General features: G+C 33.4%; 1 protein-coding gene across 10 annotated transcripts in view; it reads left to right on the forward strand.

Annotated features, from left to right (window-relative positions):
• The window catches only part of CDC42BPA (CDC42 binding protein kinase alpha), a 328,754-nt gene that overhangs the window by 34,914 nt on the left and 270,997 nt on the right, over positions 1-22,843 (forward strand). The window lies entirely within an intron of this gene.

Here is a 22,843-nt window from a genome sequence, read left to right on the forward strand (position 1 = left end):
GAGATGATTATGAACCACTGTATAGAATTCCCAATTCCGCTATTTTTGTCTGCCTGCGTCTTTGATTTCCTTCACAGACTAATTGTACACTATTTCAAAGTCCGATTCAACAACTGTTTGGACATATATGCATATATTGTGTTTAATTTATACTTTAACATATTTAACATATATTGGTCAACCTGCCATGGGGGGGGGGGAAGGAGGGGAAAAATTAGAACAAAAGGTTTGGCAATTTTCAATGTTATAAAATTACCCATGCATATATCGGGCAAATAAAAACTATAAAAAACAAAACAAAACAAAACAAACAAACAAACAAAAAAAAAACAATTTGGGTGCAATGCCATTTGGTACAATAATGTTCGATATTGAATTATAATATAGATAATGATATTAATTCACTATAGTACCTTTTAACAAAATAATTTCTTGATTTTTCTCTTTTAATTAGGTCTATTTGCTTTTGCTTCTTGATGATTGCTTCCTCTGCTTTTTTTTTTTAATCTGAAGCATAATAAATTATATTTCAGCCTCTTTCTGTTTCAAATATGTTTCTTGTAAACACCTTCCAGTTTCTAAACTATTCTGCTATCCTCTTCTGTATTATAGGTGACTTTATCCCATTCGGATCCTTTATGATATAACTAACTGTATTTCCCTCCAGTCTATTTTTTTTTTGTGTTTATCCTTCTTAATTTTTACCATCCCCTCCTCAAAAGTCTGTTTTGCTTCTGATCATCACCACTCTTAAAATCTCTACTCTTATTTTCTTACCTTTGAAGATCCATTCTTCCTTCCCCACATTTCCTCCAACCTTTTGGATAAGGTGAATTTATTTACTTAACTGTTCCTGTGTGTGTGTGAGATGCCCTCTAAGTAGATTCCTTTAAACCTCCTTAGTGATGGTAAAATTCTTCATGGGGTTACATGTCTCATTTTCTCAAAAGGAATGTAACCGTTTAACATTGTGTTATCTTTTTTTAATGTTGTCTTGAGCTTTATGTTTGAATGTCACATTTTCTGTTCAGCTTTGATCTTTTTTCCCCTTTTTAATAGTTTTTTATTTTTCCAAATAAATACAAAGATAGTTTTCAACGTTTACTTTTGCAAAACCTTGTTTTCCAAATTTTTCTTCCTTCCTTCCCCTCATTCCCTTCCATAGACAGCAAGCAATTCAATATAAGTTAAATATATGCAGTTCTTCTAAACATATTTCCATATTTGTTATGTTGCACAAGAAAAATCAGATCAAAAGGTGAAAGAAAGGGAAAAAAAAAAAAGAAATCCAACATGTAGCTCTGATCTTTTCATCAGGAATGCACAGAGTCCTCTATTTCATTAAGTATCCATTTTCTCCTCCTGTGGGATTTTACTTGGCTTTGCTATTTAAGTTAATCTTGGATGGGGATGACCTAATGGGCGGAGGAATCTAGGATGAGGATGGCATAATGGAGGGAGGTATTAGAGAGGCTCCTGATACCCTAATGATGTCTAAAATGTATAAAGACCTTTATCCCATCAAACATTAAGAGGGGAATGATTATAGCCTAAGGTCTAAGATATATCTTTCATCTATTGATATCTTAAGAATTCACTGTGAATAGTTAAAACCTGATTAGGATAATTAGAGTTTTACTTATTAACTTAGTTTTCTCACATTGAAAAAACATCTTCCCATTTTTTACTTGAGTCTTAGAATGATGGATTTGTAGAAGAGGACTGAGTTTATGCAGCCCCCTCATTTTACATGAATGGCATCTTACTTCCCCAGACATAAATGTAGCAAAGAAAGCTAGCCAGAGCTGACTCAATCCTTTTTGAACTCACAGACACTTCTGGTTATATAGACAATGGGGAAAAAAAAGCTTCTCCCAATTACATGATAATTTAACTGAAACCAGTTTTGGAAGATCTATCTATACATATGCTTTCTTATATATTATGAATTTCTGGGAATGACTTCTCAGCAAAGATCCTTAGAAAGATCCTGTCTTTGTAACCTGCACATTTGCTAGACCTTCATGGCAGTGTAAATTGTCCTTTTGGATCTGCTCACTTTATTTTGCATCAGTTCAAATAAGTCTTGCCAGGTTTCTCTGAAATTCTCTTTTATTATTTCTTATGGGATAAGTAGTATTCCATTTCCTTTATATATTGTAATTTGTTCAATCATTCTTCAATTGATGAGCATCCACTTAGTTTTCAATTCTTTACTAATAAAAAAAATTGATACAAATGTTTATATATTATATATGTGTATTTGGGTCATTTTTTTCTCTTTGATTTCTGGGAGGTATAACCCTAGTAATAGTTTTGCTGTGTAAAAGAGAATACAGTTTTTTTAAGAGCATAGTATCAAAAGATTGAAATACTTAGGCCCTCCAACTTTTGTCATTTGCCTTTTTTTTTTTTTTTTTTTGTCAACTTTGCCAGTCTGATGATATGAGGAGGTACTTGAGACTTGGTAATGATGAGTGGTTCTTTTTTTTATTAGTTATTTGGTGCATTTTTTTTCAAGTTGTTATTGATAGCTAGGATCTTTTTCTTTAAAAACTTTTTCATGTTCTTTGGTCATATATGAAGTAGGAAATGGTTCTTAGTATTATTCACTTGTATCAGTTTTTTTTATATCCTGGAAATGTGACCTTTATCAGAGAATTTTGTTGCAAAGTTCTCTCCCTCTCTCTCCTCTTCCCTCCTCTCCCCAAGCTATCTGTTTCTCTTTTGATTATATCTGTGTTGGTTCTGTGAGTGCAGAAATTTTTAAAAAATTTTCATGTTATTGAAATTATCCATTTTCTTGGTTATGAAATGTTTTCCTATAAATAAATCAGAAAAGTAATTTCTATTTTTGTACATCTAATTTATTTTAGTAGTCATCTTTCATGTTTAAATTATGTATCTCTTTGAAGCATATGATTTGAGATATTGGTCTGTACTAAGATTCTGTCAAATTGCTTTTCACATTTCTTAGCAGTTTTTGTCAAATAATGAGTTCTTGTGACTACTGAGTCTTTGGTTTTTTAAATCATTAGTCTTCTGTGTTAGTTGGCTTTTGAATATTGTGTACCTAATATTTTTTCACTGATTGGCCTATTTCTTTACCACTATGAAATTGTTTTGATGATTACTGCTTTCATTATGTTGTTGGACTTTGCCCTCTAATTTATTTTTCTGCTCTCTTCAGTTTTTATGGGCAGATTCATTCCATTCATGTTTATAGATATAGTTATTCACTTTATATCTTCTCTCTCCCATCTTTGCCAATAAATTTTAAGTATTGAAAGAATAGAGCAGGGGTTCTCAAACTATATCCCGCAGGCCAGGTGTGGCCTGCTGAGGACCTTTATTCAGACTGCCAGGTTATGGCAAATAGGCTGAGGGGCGGAGACAGAGTGTGAGCTTTTGTTTTTACTATAGTCCTGCCCTCCAAAGGTCTGAGGGACAATGAACTGGCCCCCCATTTAAAAAGTTTGACGACCACTGGACTAGAGTATTTCACATAGTTGTGATTGGATGTAATCTGATTTAATTTTATTATTTCTTTTCACCTTATTTCATAAGTTTCTTACTATTGTTTTCTTTCCTGTTGTTCTTCCCTGAACAATCCAGTCCCCAGAGATAGTTTCTTGTGCTTATAACTAATCCCTCCCTAAATCTTCCTTATCTCTTAATTATTTTCCTTCTGATTTTCTGTTGAATTTATTTTTATACACCATCTGCTATATGTAGGCATGTGCATATGTGTATTTAATTCTTTGGGCCAGATAAAGTGAGATTCATGTGTAGATTGCCCCCCCCCCCCCCATGCCCTTTTTCTTCCTCAGTTTTGTTTTTGTTTTTTCTTCTGCATATGGATTATATGAGATAGCAAAGTCCATTTCCTTTCCACTTTTTTCCATAGTAATTTCTTTTTTTTCCCTCTTTATATTGAAACACAATAGATCTATCTTACTCTCTCTTAAAACTCTTGAAGACACCTCAATTCCCTTTATGTGTAAAATGAAAAAAATAATAGTTGCATTAAATGGCCTGAGTTCTCTTTTGGTTCTAGACCTATGAACCTATAATCAAGACTTTCTTTTGTATACCTGATATTTAGAACAGAGTAGTATTCAAAACATAGTCAAATGTCTGAGATGCTTTTTTAAGAAAAAGAATTATAAGCTTTTTAAAAGAAAGTAAGTTTTATTGCCTTCAGTTATGTATAGCAATATATTCAAGTCTAAATGACAGTAGATTGTTTTCATTAATGAGAGAGTATTTTTTTTTAAAAGCTTAAACACCAGAGGTATTCTTAACATTGTAGTGCAGTTATACTACTTATTAAAATATATTTCTTTTATCATATGTTGTTAACATCTCTCTTCCTCTATACCCCAAAAGAATACACCCTTAGGGAAGAAATAATACACAAGTACGCTTAGTCCAGAAAATGAATTCCTGCCTTGGACATGTCCAAATATGCTTGTCTCAAAAAACTCGTGTCTCATCCTGTAACTTAAGTCCACCATCTCTTTGGCATGAGATGGGTAGCATAATTCATCTTCAATCTTCTAGACTCATGGTTTAGCACTGAATTAATAAGAGTTCTAAAGTCTTTCAACATGCAACATCATTTTTTATCAAATTGTTACTGTGCAAATTATCCTCCTGATTCTATTCATATTATTCTGCATCAGACCATGGAGGTCTTTCCAGTTTTCTTTCTTCTCATGTTCATTTTGCTATTTCTTAGGGCACAATAATATTATTCCATTACCTTAATGTCATAATTTTTAGTCATTTTCCAAAAAGTAGTCAGTTATTACCTAATTTCCTCTTTTTGGGTTACTATAAACTGCTGCTGCATTTCTGTACATAGAAATCCTTTTCCTCTTTCATTCCTTTCTTTAGCATGTAGACCCAGTAGTGGAAAAGTAGGAGTGTTACACACCAATAACTTTTGGAACATAAAATACTCTTTTATTATAAATAAAATATCATCTCTAAAAACCATCCACTTTCCCTTGAAAACATCAATCAAAAATAAAAAAGTCTAGATACTGTATTTTAAGAAATCATGAATTAAGCTTACAGCATCTGACTTAAAATTTAAAGAATCTACTAGTAACTTCCTGCAAGAAATCTCAAAATGAAAACTCTAAGGAATATCATGAGCGTCTTCTGGATTAAAAAAAAAAAAAAATCCTTTAAGCAGCTATAAAGGAAAAAATCTACTAATAAGAAGCCAGGCATGATGATACCAAGATGTGGAAGCTACTACCATTATCAAAAAGAGGAGAGCTCTTTGCAAAAGGCAAAAAATAAAGACATAACTAAGAATAACCTAGCCAGAAAAGCTAACTATAATCTTCAGAAGGAAAAAGGGATTTTTAATGAAATGAATGATTTCCAAGGATTGCTGGTAAGGAAACCAAAGCTGAGCAAATGTTTTTAATTGCAAACCTAGCAATCAAGAGAAACAGCTTTATGAAGATAAAGTATTTTTATCCTCTTTGGGAGAGAAGAAACAAATGCACATCACAACCTAAGGCTTAGGAAAGTTACTATGAATCTAGGTCTTTTGATTCCAATCAGTTCTTTTTTCTCTGTATTATCTGTCCCCAGTTGCCAAGCACTTTACACAGTAATTGGGGACACAGTTACCTATATAAAACTGCTGATTTACATAAGCCTTGTGATTACAATACATGTCAAATGAATGATATAGGCAAAAAATGCTATAGATATTATATAGGGAATGACTTCTAAGGGTCATTCAGTGAAGTTTTATTTTTTTTTAAGAGTTGCACATTTCTTGATTTTTTTTTTTATTTTAAATTCTGAACTGTCCCTTTTTCTTTCCCCAATTTGCACTAGAGAATGCCTTCATTTGACATAATTTATAAATATGTGTAAAACCGTGCTATGTACATGTCTGTTTATCACTTCTTTCTCTGGAGGTTCTTTGTAGTTCTTGAAATATTTTATTATACTTAGTAAAATGGTAGTTGCCAGTTGTTTTTCGAACAGTATTGCTTTGACAATGTTTACTTTAAAAATGTTCTTTTTATTCTGCTCCTTTCACTTTTCAAATAGTGAATGGAAAAGAAGAATTGCAAATTTCAACTTCTTGTTATGAAAAAGTTCCTAACGATTAGAGCCATCAAAAAACAGAATGGGCTGCTTTAAAGTAGTTTGGGCTTTCCCTTGCTTAGAGATCTACAAGTAAAACAGGAATATATTCCTCTTCTTCTGCCTCACTTTTTGTGGAGCTTCTAAGATTCTAAGGGTTCTTTGAGGATTTTCCAAATTTTGGAATTCTTATACCTACTATGTGCCAGCTTCTAAATACAAAGACGAAAATAAAATAATCTCTCATTTTATTGGGGAGACAATATGTATATAAATATGTAGTGAATAGTTGTTTAAATTTTATGCCTCAAGATGAATTTTTAATTTTAAATGTACAATCAAGGCTGTTTAAGCATTTTCAGATGTCTGAAAGTTCCTTAAATTCATAAATTCAGAAGCTATTTCAAATGACAAAAGGATGCAAAGCCTTTAACTATGTTCCTCAAATGGTAGAAGACCTGTCATTTTGGTTCTACATTTTTTCCATTTTTATTTGTGTCCCAAGCAGCTGGATGACTTGTTTTCCCTGTCCCTGTTAAATATAACCTGTTCAACTAATTTTATTAATTGTACTTCTAAGAAATAAAAAGCTTTGATTGTTCAGAATTAAAAGGTTAAATCTAATGTCTTGGCTTCCTTAAAGGTTTTACCTTGTGAGTTTAAATTTGCTTTTGGTTTTAATAATTTCAATTATAATCAAGAACAATGTAACCAGAGTGTCTAGAGAAGAAGGTTAGGGCCATGATCTACAGTGAACTGACTCTGGGATAAGTTGAGTGTAACCTAATTTTTTTTCTTTAACCTGTCTTATATCCTTGTTCCAAAGTTTATCCAGTAGCTCATTTTTAATTGAACATAATTTACTTTTATTAAATAAAAAATAGACTAGATGAGATGTGATTGACGTACCAAATGTAATATTCTGATGGAAGAAGCTGTGTCTTAGGGAACATTTTGTTAAAAGAAATTACCTTTTAAATTTTTGCTGAGGAGAGGTTAGCATTCCCTTTGATAAATATAGATAAGGTCCTAGAAGCCTTTACAATTTAATTATTGTTAAGGAAGTGCCATCTATTTGATGGGCTCCAATTATGTTAAAAAAATTTTTTTTTGGAGGAACGATGAAAAGATAACTTTGGATTTAAATCAGAAGACCTTGGTTTGAATTCTATTTTTGCTACCATTTTGACCTTTGGCAAGTTATTTAAGCTTTCTGAGCATCTGAGCTGTATTTGTACGATGAAAGAATATACTAGATAAACTATATAAAATTTCTATAACTCACTATTTTCTATTCAATCTATTATTATATACAAATTTTGTATTAGTATATTTATGTTATTGTATATTACCATATTTGTGAATTATTTTGAACACTTTTTCTTTTAATTTTTATCTGGTTTTCTAGTTGATGATTGGATGTAGCCAGGAAGCAATCTGGTAGTACAGAATGGTAAACATCCTGTGTAGTTATGTGCATGTGTGTTTATCTGCATGAATGTGCATTTCTGTTGCAAATTAAAGTCAATTGTGCTTGGGGTTTATTAGTTAGCTTGCTTTATTACTACACATGATGTATCATAATATCCTAGATTTAGAGCTGGAAGCCCTAAGGGGCCATCAAATTCAACTTTCTCTTTTTATGGACAAGAAAACTACAGTACAGAGGTTTAAATGATTTTACTGAGGGGGGGTAACACATTTAGCAAGTATCTGAGATAGTATTTTCAGGTTTTCCTGACTCTTAGTCTAGTAAGAATTACTTTCATAATGAAAATATTAATTTATTGCAATGCTAGTGTTAGAGTATCTCTGAAAATTTATTTTTTAGTCATTTAAATAAAAGGGGGAATTATTTTTATCGTCTATGATCAATTTGGAGTTTTCTCATGTTTTTCCTTCAAATAAATCACCATAGTTCCTTCTAAATCTTAAAATTTTATACCCCTACTAATTTCATTGGTAAGAATGAATGAGGGATAATTTCTTATTCATTTCCTATGTACTAAGTACTATATTGAATGCTAAGAATTTATACAAAAGCAAGCAACTTTTTTTTTTTTTTTTTTTTTTTTTTTTTTTTTTTTTTTTTTTTTTTTTTTAATTTTTTTTTATTATATATATATATATATATTTTATAATATTATCCCTTGTATTCATTTTTCCAAATTACCCCCCCTCCCTTATTCCCTCCCCCCGACGACAGGCAATACCATACATTTTACATGTGTTACAATATAGTCTAAGTAAAATACATGTGTGTGAATATCATTTTCTTGTTGCACAATAAACATTAGAATCCGAAGGTATATGCAACCTGGGCAGACAGATATTAGTGCTAACAATTTACATTCTCCTCCCAGTGTTTCTTCTCTGGGTGTATCTACCTCTGTCCATCATTGATCAACTGGAAGTGAGTTGGATCTTCTTTATGTTGAAGATTTCCACTTCCATCAGAATACATCCTCATACAGTATCGTTGTTGAAGTATACAGTGATCTTCTGGTTCTGCTCATTTCACTCAGCATCAGTTGATTTAAGTCTCTCCAACCCTCTCTGTATTCCTCCTGCTGGTCATTTCTTACTGAGCAATAATATTCCATAACTTTCATATACCACAATTTACCCAACCATTCTCCAACTGATGGACATCCATTCATCTTCCAGTTTCTAGCTACAACAAAAAGAGCTGCCACAAACATTTTGGCACATATATGTCTCTTTCCGCTCTTTAGTATTTCTTTGGGATATAATCCCAGTAGTAGCGCTGCTGGGTCAAAGGGTATGCACAGTTTGATAACTTTTTGGGCATAATTCCAGATTGCTCTCCAGAATGGCTGGATTCTTTCACAACTCCACCAGCAATGCATTAGTGTCCCAATTTCCCCACATCCCCTCCAACATTTGTCATTATTTGTTCCTGTCATCTTAGTCAATCTGACAGGTGTGTAGTGGTATCTCAGAGTGGTCTTAATTTGCATTTCTCTGATCAGTAGTGATTTGGAACACTCTTTCATGTGAGTGGATATAGTTTCAATTTCTTCCTCTGAGAATTGTCTGTTCATATCCTTTGACCATTTATCAATTGGAGAATGGTTTGGTTTCTTATAAATTATGGTCAGTTCTCTATATATTTTGGAAATGAGACCTTTGTCAGAACCTTTGTTTTTAAAAATATTTTCCCAATTTGTTACTTCCCTTCTAATCTTGTTTGCATTAGTATTATTTGTACAGAAACTTTTTAGTTTGATGTAATCAAAATCTTCTATTTTGTGATCAATAATGATCTCTAGTTCTCCTCTGGTCATAAATTCCTTCCTCCTCCACAAGTCTGAGAGGTAGATTATCCTCTGTTCCTCTAATCTATTTATTATCTCCCTCTTTATGCCTAAATCATGGACCCATTTTGATCTTATCTTGGTATATGGTGTTAAGTGTGGATCCATATCTAATTTCTGCCATACTAATTTCCAGTTTTCCCAACAGTTTTTTCCGAATAATGAATTTTTATCCCTAATGTTGGAATCTTTGGGTTTGTCAAAGATTAGATTGCTATAGATGTACCCTTTTTTGTCCTTTGTATCTAATCTGTTCCACTGATCTACCGGTCTATTTCGTAGCCAATACCAAATGGTTTTGGTGACTGCTGCTATATAATATAGCTTTAGATCAGGTACACTTAGACCACCTTCCTCTGAGTTTTTTTTCATTAGTTCCCTTGCAATTCTTGACCTTTTATTCTTCCATATGAATTTTGTTGTTATTTTTTCTAGGTCATTAAAATAGTTTCTTGGGAGTCTGATTGGTATAGCACTAAATAAATAGATTAGTTTGGGGAGTATTGTCATCTTTATTATATTCGCTCGGCCTATCCAAGAGCACTGAATGTCTTTCCAATTATTTAAATCTGATTTTATTTTTGTGGCAAGTGTTTTGTAATTTTTCTCATATAATTCCTGACTTTTTTTTGGTAGATGGATTCCCAAATATTTTATACTATCAACATTTGTTTGGAATGGAATTTCTCTTTGTATCTCTTGCTGTTGCATTTTGTTAGTGATATATAAAAATGCCGAGGATTTATGTGGATTTATTTTGTATCCTGCCACTTTGCTGAAATTTTGAATTATTTCTAGTAGCTTTTTAGCAGAGTCTTTGGGGTTCTCTAAGTATACCATCATGTCATCTGCAAAAAGTGATAGTTTAATTTCCTCATTTCCTACTCTAATTCCTTGAATCTCTTTCTCGGCTCTTATTGCCGAGGCTAGCGTTTCTAGTACTATATTGAATAGTAATGGTGATAGTGGGCAACCTTGTTTCACTCCTGATCTTACTGGGAAAGGTTGCAGTTTATTTCTATTGCATATTATGCTTACTGACGGTCTTAAATATATACTCCTGATTATTCTAAGGAATAATCCGTTTATTCCTATACTCTCAAGAGTTTTTAGTAGGAATGGATGTTGGATTTTGTCAAATGCTTTTTCTGCATCTATTGAGATGATCATATGGTTCTTATTAATTTGATTATTAATATGGTCAATTATATTAATAGTTTTCCTAATATTAAACCAGCCCTGCATTCCTGGAATAAATCCTACTTGATCATAGTGTATTATCTTGGAGATGATTTTCTGAAGTCTTTTTGCTAATATCTTATTTAAGATTTTAGCATCAATATTCATTAAGGAGATTGGTCTATAATTTTCTTTCTCAGTTTTCGATCTACCAGGTTTAGGTATCAGTACCATGTCTGTGTCATAAAAGGAATTTGGTAGGACTCCTTCATCCCCTATTTTTTCAAATAATTTATATAACATTGGGGCTAATTGTTCTTTAAATGTTTGGTAGAATTCACATGTGAATCCATCTGGCCCTGGGGATTTTTTCCTGGGGAGTTGATTAATAGCTTGTTCTATTTCTTTTTCTGAAATGGGACTATTTAAGCAATTTATCTCCTCCTCTGTTAATCTAGGGAGCCTATATTTTTGGAGGAAGTCATCCATTTCACTTAAGTTATCAAATTTATTGGCATAAAGTTGGGCAAAGTAACTCCTTATTATTTCTCTAATTTCCTCTTCATTGGTGGAAAGATCCCCCTTTTCATTTGTAAGACTATCAATTTGATTTTCCTCTTTCTTTTTTTTGATCAAATTTACTAAAGGTTTATCTATTTTATTGGCTTTTTCATAAAACCAACTCTTGGTTTTATTTATTAATTCAATAGTTTTTTTACTTTCAATTTTATTGATTTCTCCTTTTAATTTTTGTATTTCGAGTTTAATTTTTGGTTGGGGGTTTATAATTTGGTCTTTTTCTAGCCTTTTAAGTTGTAAGCCCAATTCGTTAATCTTCTCTTTCTCAATTTTCTTCAAATAAGCCTCTAAAGATATAAAATTTCCCCTTATTACCGCTTTAGCTGCATCCCAAAGATTTTGATATGATGTCTCATCATTATCATTATCTTGGGTGAAATTGTTAATTGTTTCTATAATTTGCTCTTTCACCCAGTCATTCTTTAAGATGAGATTATTCAGTTTCCAATTACTTTTTGGTCTATTTACCCCTAACTTTTTACTGAATGTAGCTTTTATTGCATTGTGATCTGAGAAGAAGGCATTTATTATTTCTGCCTTCCTACATTTAATTTTGAGATCTTTATGTCCTAGTATATGGTCAATTTTTGTATAGGATCCATGAACTGCTGAGAAGAAAGTATATTCCTTCCTATTGCCATTCAGTTTTCTCCAAAGGTCTATCATACCTAGTTTTTCTAATGTTCTATTTACTTTTTTAATTTCTTTCTTGTTTGTTTTATGGTTTGATTTGTCTAAATCTGAGAGTGCAAGGTTGAGATCTCCCACTATTATAGTTTTACTGTCTATTTCTTCCAAAAGCAAGCAACTTAATCCTTTTTCTTGAGAAAGTTACATTCATATAAATGGTTATTAGAGCTGGAATGATGAGACTTCAAAGACAAGATTGAAAACTTGAAATGTTCTACCAAGAATATGCTGTTCTAAGAAGTAGGGAAGTTTCCATCCCTGGTAGTAGTCAAACATTTGAGTACCATAATATACAGCTGTCCCCTTTTCACTCACTCTGTCACCTTCCATTACCTCTTCTCCAGACTCTTGAGTGACTTCCTAATTGGTGGTCTTGCTTTCATCTTCCACATACCTGTTAAAATAGTTTTACTAAAAACAAATTGGTCTGTCCATTTTTCTTTTGCCTGTTCAAGAATCTTCACTGGTAAGGGGTAGCTAGGTGGTGCATTGGATAGAGCACAAAGTCAGGAGGACCTGAGTTCAAATTTGGCCTCAGAAACTTAATACTTCCTAGCTGTCACTTAACTTAGTAAGTCACTTAACCCCAACTGCCTCAGCAAAAACAAACAAACAAAAAATCTTCATTAGTTCCCATATTGCCATCAGGATAAAATATAAATTCTTTAGCTTAGCACTTAAAGCCTTTGAAAGTTTACGGCTTGCCTTATTTCGCATTATTGTACTTTTCATTCTACATCTCCTTTTATATATTGTTAGCATTACTACAAGTAATGTTGCTTGTTCCTGGATTGTATTTCATTTTTATGTTACTACTTAGGATTCTTAGCTTCTTTCACAGTTCATTTCTTGTGCCACTTCGTACAAAAAGTCTTTTCCTCGCTCTAGTACATTAGGACATAATGTTGTAAGGAACCTCAGAGGTCATCTTTTTTTTTTTTTTTTAAATGAGGAGACTGAGGCAAAAGAAATAAAGACTTGCTCAAGGTCAGAGATGGAATGTCACTCTAGTTCCTCTGAATTTCATGATGATTATGTTTTTTACCCAGGTTTGTGAGTGTGTGATGTTTTTATTAATTGACAGGTTGTGTTTCACCAAAGAACATAAATTCTTTGAGAATGGTGACTGGCTTTGTTTTTTATCTTTATATCCTCAGTGCCTCTTATAGCACTCTTCACATAGGAAGTGCTAAGTGAATGATTATTGAATTGAATATATCATACTAATGTTGAGTTAGTAAATAAGTTCTTTGTTATTTCCTCTTTGTGTGTCATAGGAAGTTAGATGTCCTTGATTGGAGGGTTGCGGCAAAATAACACAACCTCAGGAAATCCTGTGGTTTGAAAGACTGGTTACCAGATAAAAATCATGGACCTCATGTGCTAGAGAATACTATTTTATTTAAAAGATGCTGTATTTCCTAATATCTCCTTTAGAGTTTTTTTTTTGTTTTTTTTTTTTTTAATTTTTTTTAAAGAAGTAGCCAGGTGGTTCAGTGGAGCACTGGACTTGGAATTAGGAAGATCAGAGCCAAGAGGATTGAATGAAGGGTCCCTGGCCTGGACTCCTCCACAAAATAGATGCTCTGGGAGTAACTCCTCTGTGGAAAAGTGGGATGGGCCTGATGGTGATATATTCAGGGTGAAAGTGAAAGACAAGACATTCTGAGTTGAAGAGTAAAAGCTACTGAAGTTGGTGTTTAGGAGAAGGCTCCAGGCACTAAAGAAAGTTTCAGGATAAGAAAGCAGCATGATTTTGAATTCTGGAAAAAAATCAGAACCAGGAAGGAGTTTGGACTAAGTGACCTCCAAGATTCCTTCTGCTGCTAGATCAATGATTCATAGTTACCTTTTAGTCTTGTATAATTAGAACACACACACACACACACACACACACACACATATATATATATATATATATATATATATATATATATATATATATATATATATATATATATATATATATATATATATGTATACATACACCTACATTACACATACATATACACGTATACATTCAAACTAGTTAAATACGAGGTATTTTAAGAGGAAGGACACTAGCAATTGGAGATCAGGAAAGGGTTTATCCAGAAGATGAGGCCTGAATTTTATCTTAAAGTCAGTCAGTCAGCATTTATTAAATGTTTAGTATGTACCAGGTATTGTGGTAAACTCTGGGAATACAAAGAAGGGGGAAAGACAGGGGGGGGGGGGGAAAGCTCAAGACAGGCTTCTTACAGAAGATGAGATTTTAGCAGGAACTTGAAGCAATGCAAGAAAGCCAGAAGGTGGAAATGAGGAAAGAGATTATTCTAGAAATGGTAGATAGCATCTAAAAATTCTCAAGAGTCTGGAGATAAAATTATCTTGTGTAAGGAACTTCAAGGAAGCCAATGTCAATGTGATCCAGAATCAGTAGGTGTAGGAATATGATGTAAGTTAGGGTGAGGGATCTTTGAATGCCAAATTGGGATTTATATTTGATTCTGGAGAAAGATCTGTAGTTTTTGAGGGCAGCAGAAGAGCATGTGAATAATATGGTCAGATCTCTGCCTTATGAAGATTAGTTGGCAGCTGAGTGGAAGATAGACTGGAGTGGGAACCGACGAGATCCAAGGAGACCAATACATGCATAGTTATTGTAGTAGTCTTGGTGAGAGGAAGATGAGGTTCTGAACTTCTGTGTTGGAAGGCTAAGAGGAAAGGCTTAGAGAGATGTCATAAAGGCAAAAAGCTCAACAGGCCTTGGAAACAGATAAGCTATAAGTATAAAAGAGAAATCTGAGATGACACTTTGGTGGTGAGCCTGTGTGACTGCTGCGTTTGATAGCTGTTGGTAAGTTTGAAAGGGGGAGGTTGTTTAGGGTAAATATATTGAGTTCTGGGGAAGGATTGTATGGAGGTAAGGAGAATGCCTTCTAGACATGAATTTCAGAGTTTGAAGAGGGAGTTCTGCCCGATAAAGCTGGAATAATAGGTTGGGGTCTGGTTATATGGGGCCTTCAAAGCTAAAGAGAAGTTTCTAAATTATCCTAGCAATAAAGGAAGCCATCCAGTTGTTTGAGAAGGAAGCTATATCTAAGCTTCAGGATAATTACTATGGCAACAATGTATAGGATAGGCTGGAGTAGTGAGAGACTTGTAGGATGCCAGTTAGGAGACATTTGCAAATCTTAAGTGAGAGGATTGAACTAAGATAGTGATTAGTTGAATGGAGAGAAGGTTCAAAGGTACAAAAGGCAATATTTGTCAACTGACTAGATATAGGGGAAAATGAAAAGTGAGAAATTGAGTATAGTGCCAAGATCACAAAGGATGGTGATACTTTTGACAAAATAAGACATTTTGAAAGAAGAGAGGATAGGGATGTGTGGAATAATGAGTTCTATTTTGGACATGTTGAATGTTCATGTTTCTAGGACTTGTAACGTCCAATTGAAATGTCCAGTAAATATTGTTTATCAGGGACCAAAGTCTGACAGAGAGTTGTATAGAATTGATAGTTAAACTCGTTGAAGCTCATGAAATTACTGAGGAAATTACTATGGAGTGAGGAGAGAAAAGATCTAAGAATTCTGTGGAGAGTACTTGTATTTCAGGGCCATTTGTGGATCAATGGTGTCAAGCTCAAATGGAAACAGGCTCATTAAATTGCATATGACAATTCCTGTTGGTTACATATTGACTGTTTAAAATGTAACATTATATTTTATTAAATTTTGTTAAATATTTATCATTTGGATGTTATTTGGTTTAGACTGCACTTGAGGGTATTGTGGGCTACATGTGGCCTAAGGACGATGGATGTGTTTGAAACATTTGAAGTGGATGATGAGCCAGCAAAGGATATCCAGACAGCAGTCAGTTAGGTAGGAGGAAGACCAAGAGAGAGTAGTGTCTTGGGAACCCAGATAAGAAAGAATGTCTGGGTGGTCCACTATGTCAAATACGGCAGATATGTTAATGATTAGGGAGTGAGGGATTAAGAGATCACTTTAGAGAGAATGATTTCAATTTAGAGAGAATGATGAGGTAGAAAGCCACACTGAGGGATTGAGGTGTGAGAGGAAATAAAGTAGAGGCAGCAAGTGCAGACAACTTTTAAGGATTTTGGTTGAGAAGAGTAGTGGAAATATAACTTGAATGAAAGAACCTGTTGATTAGTAGAGGTTGAAGATCTGAGAGAGAATGATGATTGAGGATAAAATCTGTTCAAAAAGATGAAAAGGAATAGAATCAGATACATAATTTAGAGGAATTGGATTTCGGAAGGGTATGGGGGACAGGAGGAGAGACTTTTATCATTCATACTTCTTCATGAACCCCCAAAGTTCTTTCATTGCTTTTAATTTTTTTTGCTAATTTGATGGGTATTAGATGATGTCTCAAAGTTGAAATTTGAATGTTTTATTTGTTTTTTTTTCTAGCTTTTTTAGTTACGTGCCCAATTCATTGATTTTTTTTTTTCCCTCTACTTTATTTATGCAAGCATTTAGAGATATAAAATTTCCCTTAAGAACTGCTTTGGTGTCTCATTTCCAAAATATATAGAGAACTGACCATAATTTATAAGAAACCGAACCATTCTCCAATTGATAAATGGTGAAAGGATATGAACAGACAATTCTCAGAGGAAGAAATTGAAACTATATCCACTCACATGAAAGAGTGTTCCAAATCACTACTGATCAGAGAAATGCAAATTAAGACCACTCTGAGATACCACTACACACCTGTCAGATTGGCTAAGATGACAGGAACAAATAATGATGAATGTTGGAGGGGATGTGGGGAAACTGGGACACTTATACGTTGCTGGTGGGGTTGCGAAAGAATCCAGCCATTCTGGAGAGCTATCTGGAATTATGCCCAAAAAGTTATCAAACTGTGCATACCCTTTGACCCAGCAGCGCTACTACTGGGATTATATCCCAAAGAAATACTAAAGAGCGGAAAGAAACATATATGTGCCAAAATGTTTGTGGCAGCTCTATTTGTTGTAGCTAGAAACTGGAAGATGAATGGATGTCCATCAGTTGGAGAATGGTTGGGTAAATTGTGGTATATGAAGGTTATGGAATATTATTGCTCGGTAAGAAATGACCAGCAGGAGGAATATAGAGAGGCCTGGAGAGACTTAAATCAACTGATGCTGAGTGAAATGAGCAGAACCAGAAGATCACTGTACACTTCAACAACAATACTGTATGAGGATGTATTCTGATGGAAGTGGAAATCTTCAACATAAAGAAGATCCAACTCACTTCCAGTTGATCAATGATGGACAGAGGTAGCTACACCCAGAGAAGAAACACTGGGAGGGGAATGTAAAATGTTAGCACTAATATCTGTCTGCCCAGGTTACATGTACCTTCAGATTCTAATGTTTATTGTGCAACAAGAAAATGATATTCACACACATGTATTGTACCTAGACTATATTGTAACACATGTAAAATGTATGGTATTGCCTGTCGTTGGGGGGAGGGAATAGAGGGAGGGGGGGTAATTTGGAAAAATGAATACAAGGGATAATATTATAAAATATATATATATATATATATATATATATATATATTAAAAAAAAAAAAGAACTGCTTTGGTTTCATCCCATAGGTTTTGGTATATTGTCTTTTTTTTTTTTTTAATTTCCTATTTTATTTTGTTTTATTATTATTTTATTATTTTATTTATAAATTTTTTTCACAGTATATATGCATGAGTAATTTTTTTTATAACATTATCCCTTGTATTCATTTTTCCAAATTATCCCCTCCCTCCCTCTACTCCCTCCCTTTGATGACAGGCAATCCCATACATTTTACATGTGTTACAATATAACCTAGATACAATATATGTGTGTAAATCCCATTTTCTTGTTGCACATTAAGTATTAGATTCCGAAGGTGTAAGTAACCTGGGTAGACAGTAGTGCTAACAATTTACATTCACTTCCCAGTGTTCCTTCTCTGGGTGTAGCTGTTTTGTCCATCATTGATCAACTGGAAGTGAGTTGGATCTTCTTTATGTTGAAGATATTCACTTCCATCAGAATACATCTTCATACAGCATTGAAGTGTACAGCGATCTTCTGGTTCTATTCATTTCACGCAGCATCAGTTGATGTAAGTCTCTCCAAGCCTCTCTGTATTCCTCCTGCTGGTCATTTCTTACCGAGCAATAATATTCCATATACCATAATTTACCCAACCATTGTCCAACTGATGGACATCCATTCATCTTCGTTTCTAGCCACTACGAAAAGAGCTGCCACAAACATTTTGGCACATACAGATCCCTTTCTGCTCTTTAGTATTTCTTTGGGATATAATCCCAATAGCAGCAATGCTGGGTCAAAGGGTATGCACAATTTGATAACTTTTGGGGCATAGTTCCAAATTGCTCTCCAGAATGGCTGGATTCTTTCACAATTCCACCAACAATATATTAGTGTCCCAGTTGGTATATTGTCTTGTTATTGTTATTCTCCTTGGTAAAATAATTGATTATTTCTGTGATTTGTTGTTTGACCTAATCATTTTTAAATTTCCAATTAGTATTTAGTCTATCTTTTCATGACGGTCTATCGTGTGTAATTTTTATTACATCATGATCTGAAAACGGTGCATTTAATAATTTCTGCCTTTCTGTTTTTGTGAAATTTTTATATCCTAATACATGATCAATTTTTATGTAGGTGAGAAACCTCTAAGAAAAAGTTATATTCCTTTCTTTTCCCATTCAATTTTCTCTAGAGGTCTATTATATTTAGATTTAAAAATTTTCTATTCACCTCATCTTTTTTCTTGTTTATTTTGGTTAGATTTATTTAATTCTGAGAGGTAGAGGTTGAGGTCCCTCACTAGTATGGTTTTGCTGTCTATTTCTCCCTGTAACTGACAACTTCTCCTGTCATAATTTTGATGTTGTACAACTTGGTACATGTTTAGAATTGATAACACTTCATTGTCTATGGTACCTTTTAGCAAGATGTAATTTCCTTTTTTCTTTTAATTAGATCTTATTTTTGTGCTTATTTCATCTGAGATCAGGATTGCTATTCCTGCCTTTTTTTTTTTTTTTTTTTTTTTTTTTTTTTACTTCAGCTGAAGTATAATATCTTCTGCTTCAACCTTTTATCTTTATTGTGTGCATCTCTCTGCTTCAGATGTGTTTCTTGTAAACAACATATTTAGGATTCTGGCTTTTCATCCATTTTGCTATCTGCTTCTGTTTTATGGTAGAGTTCATCCTATTCATAGTTATGATTATCAGTTGTATATTTCCCTCTATCCTATATTCTCCCATTCATTTTTTTTTCTCTCTTTTCATCCTGTGTGGTCTTATCAGTGTTTTGCTCCTGACCACTCCTTCCCTCAATTTGCCCTCCCTTTTATCATCCTACTTCTTTTCTCTTTTCCTTCCCCCCCCCCCATGCTTCTGTGCTTCCTTCCATCTAGCCTCTATCTTTTCTTTCCTCTTTCTCCCTCTACTTCAGTAAATTAAATTTCTATTACACTCCTCTTACCCCCCAGTGAGTGTTATTTCCTCTGAGTCAAATCTGATGAGATTAAGCTTCAAACAATACAATGCTCCTCCTCCTCCCTTTTTTTCCCCTTCTACTGTAATAGGTCTTTTATGCCTCTTCATGAGGTAACCATTTTACCTTGTTTTCATCTTCTCCCAGTACAATTTTTTTTTACCCTTTAATGTCTTTTTTTTAATATCATCACATCAAAGTCCCCACACCCTCTAAGTATCTAAGTAACTGCCCTAATAAAGGTAACAGTCCTCAAGAATTACAAATATTATCTTGTCATGTAGAGTTAATATAAACAGTTTGACTTTTAAATAACATGTTATTGTTTTTTTTTCTTTTCTGTTGACCTTTTTATACTTCTCTTGAGTTTTATATTTGAAGATTAAACTTTCTGGTTAGTTCTGGTCTTTTTATCAGAAATGATTTTAAATTCTGTATTTCGTTGAAGATTAATCTCTTCCTTTGAAAGTTTATGTTCAATTTTGTTGAGTAGTTAGTTGATTCTTGGTTGTAATCCAAGATCTTTTGCTCTCCAGAATATCATGTGAATGTTTTATTATTAACATTTTGTATTTTCTTTGTTGAAAACCTGTTCCTATCCATTGACCATTTTAGATTATGGATTGAAAATTATTTTTTCAGCTGTGATCTAGTCCAGACCATACTGAAAAAGAGATTTGACCAGTAGTCATCTAGTCTCTACCTGAAGATCTTTAGTGAGAGGGAACCCCCTACCTCCTAAGGTAGAGTCTTTTTCATTTTTGGATAGCTCTAATGGTTTTTCCTGTCATCAGGCCTTTCTGCAATTGCTGCCCCTTGGAAATGATTCTGCCAAAAAGAAGTCTAATCCATATTTCACATTACAAACCTTTAAATGTTAGATACTGTGATAGATACTAATATTTTTGTCCATTGTTAAAATCTTGCCTGAATATTTTGAGTCTTTTTTTTCTTCAGGCTAAATAATCTCACTTTCTTCTAATCTTGAGGCTTTTTGCCATTTTACTTTTCTCCTCTCAAAGTTTTGCAGTTTATCAGAATGCCTTTTAATATGATGATCCCCAGAATTGAATACAGTCTTCCATATTTACTTTGGCCAAGGCAGATTAAAGAGGGACTTTGATCTCCTTATTCTTGGAAAGTGTTTAGATGACTTTATCTTTTTAAAAAGGCTGGCACTTTAGAAGGTTGACTTTTATTGAGTTTGCAGTATAGCAAACACCTGATATCTTTTTGAGACCATTATCTAATGTTGCACTTATAAGGAGTTGGCTTTTTTGAACCCAGGTTTAAGATTTTCTATTTATTTCTTTTGAATTTTATTAGATTCAGTCTAATGCTGTAGGTAGACAAGATCTTTTTGGATTTTAGTTTTTTGACCTCTTTGTTAGCTAGCCTTCCCAAATTCATCATATGTGTATTGGATGACATTGCTGTCTATGGCTTTATTGAAGTTATTGATAAATTAATAGCATAGGGCCAAAATGGATCTCTTAAGTTTGTTGACTGAACACTTCTTGCCAAGGTAGTCTTAAACTGACTTTTCTTTGGGCTGGGGTATTCAGGTGACTCTGAATTCATTGAATATATTATCATTTACTCAGCAGCTTTCCCTCTTTTCTGTAAGAATAGTATGACATAGATAATCAAATCATTTTCTTGATTTTATTGGTAAGAAGCTCGGAGAAGGAGACTCTACCCATATAGGTTGACACCTGTTCAACAAATTATGTTTTGAGAGCATTGGCAAGAGGGTTGCCAAGTGATGTGACTTGTCCAAGGCCACACAACAAAGCTAACTGTATCAGGGGGAGTTGAACTTAGATTTTTTTCTCCATCAGGCTCCCTCTCACTTTATCACAGCATGATAATATGTTTAAAAGTTTTGGAGAACAATTAACCTTTATTTGCTTTCCTGCCAGATATAATTCTCAATATTTGTTTTGGTTTTTCATGTGTTTCTTTTATGATTGTCTTTTTTTTTTTTTTTATGTGGATTAGTGATTTTATTATTGAAGAGAACACACAAGAGATTCTATCAATTGAAGAAGATTCAGTAAGTGTTCATTAAACATCTATTATGTGCCAAAACCTATGCTAAGCACAAAGATCACAACTGTTTTATGATGAGATTTCTATGAGACTTTGTGATTTAATTACACAATTAATAGATCAGAAACAAGACTTGTATTTAGTTCTTCATGATTATAAAGTTTGCAGTCAATTTTTGTCATATTTCTTTAGGAATGCTTGGAAGTCCTTGGTTTCATTAAAGTTCAATATTTCCATTAAAGTTTCCATTTTATCATAATTGTCAGTTTTGCTGGGTAAATCATTTTTGATTTTAAGCCTGTATTCCTTTATCTTCTACATTATATTCTAAGCTCTTCTCTCCTTTGTATTGGTGCTTCCTTAATCTTGAATGAACCTGCAAGGCAAGAGCCTCCTCAGTACTTGTTTTCTGGATGAAAGCTCTGGATTTTGACTCTAATATTCCTTAGAATTTTCATTTTAAGGAGGTGACCACTTCGTACTCTGGTTCTAAGTGATCTGGACAGTTTTCTTATAAGATTTCTTAAAATGTGTTTAGGTTCTTTTTTTGAGGTTGGGTGGTCATGACTTTTAGACAATTCAGTGTTTTTCAAGTTAATTGTTTTTCATTGAGATACCTTACAATTTCTTCTCTCTCCCAACATCCCCTAGCCTTTTGACTTTGTTTTAATATTTTTTGTTCTCTCATGAAGTCATTGGTTTCTATTTGACCCATTCTGGTTTTCATTCTGGTTCCTTGGGCAAGGTTTATGTCTCTTTGAACCAAGTTAATTTCTTTTCCAGTTCTTTCTTACATAGATCATTTCTTACATGAGATCATTTGTATTCACTCTCCACCTCCCTTCATATTCTCAATTCATTATATTTTAAAACTCTTTAAAAAACTTTCTTCATCTTTTCCAAGAATTCTATTGAAATTGTATATAGTTGTCTTTTTTTGTCTTTTTTTTTTTACTTTGAGACTGTAGATATTGCAGGATCATTTTCATCTTCTGGGTTTGTTTCTTGATTGTTTCTCACTGATATCATAATAGTTTTTAAATAGTAGTAGCATTCTTTTTTGTTCATTTTTCTGAGCTTCTTTTGACTTTAGACTTTGTTAGGGTCAGGTTTTTCATATACTTGGAAGGAAAGTGTGGGTTGATTCTTTTTGCTGATTTCTTAAAGGTATTAAATATGTTGTTTTAGGACCTTAAGGACACTCAGATTGGGCATCTTCAAGTTTTTCCAAAGTGGTCTGATTCAAGATAAAACCTGATCATTAGCACATTGTGTTCCCATCTTCCTTGGATCTACATGTTTTTAACCTGGGTTTGTTGGTTCTGAGCAAAAGATTGCTACT

This window comes from Sminthopsis crassicaudata, chromosome 4 (assembly GCF_048593235.1).
Source record: "Sminthopsis crassicaudata isolate SCR6 chromosome 4, ASM4859323v1, whole genome shotgun sequence".
Classification (NCBI taxonomy): Eukaryota; Metazoa; Chordata; class Mammalia; order Dasyuromorphia; family Dasyuridae; genus Sminthopsis; species Sminthopsis crassicaudata.